The following is a 2,979-nucleotide window of genomic DNA, read 5'->3' as shown; positions in this document are numbered from 1 at the left end:
AACCATTTGGGAGTGCAAATTAATCAAAAGAAGCAAAAAGACGGAAAAACATCATGGGAGGCGCCAGGCGCCTGCGTGGCTGCAAAAAAACTGGTTTTCTTCCAACTTTGCCCTTAATGAAACGCGTCTTCCAATGCGTTTTGGTGGTTCCAACCGATGCATACGTGTAGAAGAAGTGTTCCACTATCAGTTTGAGCACGATTTAGTCAGTCAAAGGAGTTGGAAATGGGTGATCCACCAGCGTTTTAGGACCTACCAAACCAATTCTGCATAGCTATAAATTCCAGCAGCTTCTCCACCAAATGCATCAAGCCTTGCTTCCTTCTCTTGATCATTTTTAGTGTTTCTTTGTTGCTTTCTAAGTACTTTTGAGTTGCTTTCATTAGCTGCTTTTAGTTTTTAAATCCCGAGCACTTTACATTCCTTTATTGAGCTTTGTTTTGTTTCCGTTTGTACTTAGTTATTTTCTACCTATTCAAATATATAAAAATCCAGCACTTTGCTTATCTTCCCTTTGCCTTTACTTTATTTTTTGTTAAGAGAATTGTGTTTTTGGAGGAAAGAGCACGTGACACTCCCCCTTGCTTGAAAGAGAAGGGCGAAGCTCTCAATCCCGAGAAAAACTCTCCGATTAGTTAACTTTTGTTTTTCACACATGCATTTCAATTTCAACCATTTTACTTGCTGTATTTTCTTCAATATGTCTTTCTAAATTCCCGTCTCTAGCCCGGTTATGGATAGTTAGCCTTTTATTTCTAAAAAGGGTTGCTAAGAAGTAGTGTTTTTGCTTTCCACTCATTGCTCAACATGTTTTTCCAAAAAGTTAGGACTTAGAGAAGGCCACTGTAAGTCTTAACAAGTCAATACTGAAAAGGTTGCTTATTTGCATTGTTGAGTGGTTAAACCGAGGAGAGGGGCGCCTTAGACATAAGGGTTCCGGTTAAGTAGCCTAGACATAGAACCTTAACCCGAGGTTGCGACTATTTCCATCCTAAAACTAAGATATCTCTCATAATAGACATATTAGGGAATGTCTTAGGACTTTGAACTTGCTTAGACATAAGTCAAGTGAAAAGCGTAGTCGTTGGTTCCTAAAGTAAAATGCATATCGTCCTTAGCGTATCCTTGATTCTTTGTTGGCTAACTTGAAGTAATTCGGGCTAGGTTTTACCATTATAAGACCAAATCCCAAATCCAAAACCATTATTTGTGACCACTTCCCATTTTACAAGAATCACTCATTTCAACATTCACTATTCTTTAAAACTTTAGAGTTTGGAAATTATTTAGAAGTCCTTGAGGATCGATACTTGGATACTCCATCCATTTTATATTACTCTGACAGGTGTGCGCTTGCATCTATAGAATTGTTACCACGCTTAGTGCATGCGTTCAGCATAACGCCAGTCAAATTTTTGGCGCCGTTGCCGGGGACTTTAGTTTTAAAATTATTTTAAAATTATTTTAGTTTTTATTTTTGTGAATTGTTGTTGGGTGTAATTTCCATCCACCGTTTTTGTTCTATATTTTTGGTCGTTTATCTCACAAGGGTAAGTTAAAGTGCATGAGCACAAGATCTTTTCTTCTACCCCTTGACCCTGAGATTGAGCGGACCCTTCGAAAAACTCGAAAGGAGCAAAGACTTCGAAAACAACTAGAAAAGCAAAAAGAGAGAGAAGGTGAAATCAATCCTGAAAGTGAGGTAGAGAGTACGAGCACATCAATGGCAGATATTCCACCTCGTGATCCGATTGATCCACCTGCTGTAAACGGTAATATGAGGGATCATGCAAGAAATGATGAATTCAACCATATCCAGATGGCGGACAACAGAGACGTAGTAATGCGAGAATATGCCGCCACGGCTTTTCAGAACTTTGATTTAGGGATAGTCAACCCTATTCCAGCCCACGCAAACTTTGAGCTTAAACCAATGATGTTCCAAATGTTGCAGACAATTGGACATTTTGGAGGGCAGGAACATGAGGATCCACATGATCATCTGAAATCATTCATTCAAATTGCAAATGCATTTCGATTACCTGGTATAACAGACGATGCTCTTAGACTAACACTTTTTCCATTTTCTTTGAAGGACCAAGCTAGAGCATGGCTCAATTCATTTCCACCGGGATCCATCACCATATTGGGGTCGTTAGTGGAGAAGTTCTTAACAAAATTCTTCCCACCTACTCGCCACGCTGATATCAGAGAGGAGATCATCTCCTTTAGACAGTATGATCGTAAACCTGTTCATGAGGCGTGGGAAAGATTTAAAGAACTAATAAGGAAATGTCCGAACCATGGCTTGTCGGCATGCATCCAGATAGAACATTTCTTTAGAGGTTTAGATCATCCTACTAAGATGATGCTAAACAATGCTGCCAACGGAGCCTTTACAAAGAAGACATTCAACGAGATAGTCGACATCCTAAATGACTTAGCTTCACACAACGAACTATGGTGTTCGCAAAGATCTAGGGCAGCACCAAAGAAGCAAGATCCAACTGGAGTTTTGGCTCTGGACATTGCGACCTCGATGCAAAAAGAGATGGTTACAATGAACCAGAGGCTGAAAGAGATGGCGTTGGGAATAAAAATTCCATTAGCCATGCTGATACAACCTATGCAGTCGGATTATTGCACTTCTGCCCCTGTTTGCCAAGTCAACGATCTCATTTGTTCATTTTGCAGTGAAAACCATATTTATGATAATTGTCCACATAACCCTGCTTCCGTTTTTTATGTAGGACATGGGAACAATAGGAACTTTAACCCATATTCGAACACCTACAACCCAGGTTGGAGGCACCACCCTAATTTCTCATGGGAGGTCAAGGAGGTTCGAGCGGTTTTAATCAAGGGCAGAGCCAGCAGAACAAGCAGCCCTATGTTCCACCTACACAGCAATACATCCCGCCACCGCAACAGCAGTACAATCAGAGAACACAGACTCCACCAGTTCAAAATAACAACTCA

At 40.4% G+C, this 2,979-nt stretch overlaps 1 non-coding gene across 1 annotated transcript; it reads right to left on the bottom strand.

Moving 5' to 3' along the window:
- Positions 1–2,203: 2,203 nt before the first annotated feature.
- On the bottom strand, positions 2,204–2,310 carry LOC148211315 (small nucleolar RNA R71). The gene has a single exon (XR_015791107.1). It is a non-coding gene; the product is annotated as a small nucleolar RNA R71 (small nucleolar RNA).
- Positions 2,311–2,979: the final 669 nt, after the last annotated feature.

This window comes from Momordica charantia, assembly GCF_013281855.1.
Source record: "Momordica charantia cultivar OHB3-1 chromosome 5 unlocalized genomic scaffold, Mcharantia_2.0 BLBB01000005.1, whole genome shotgun sequence".
NCBI lineage: Eukaryota > Viridiplantae > Streptophyta > Magnoliopsida > Cucurbitales > Cucurbitaceae > Momordica > Momordica charantia.
Note: the sequence above shows the minus strand (reverse complement) of the source record. Positions and strands in the feature narration are given on the sequence as shown.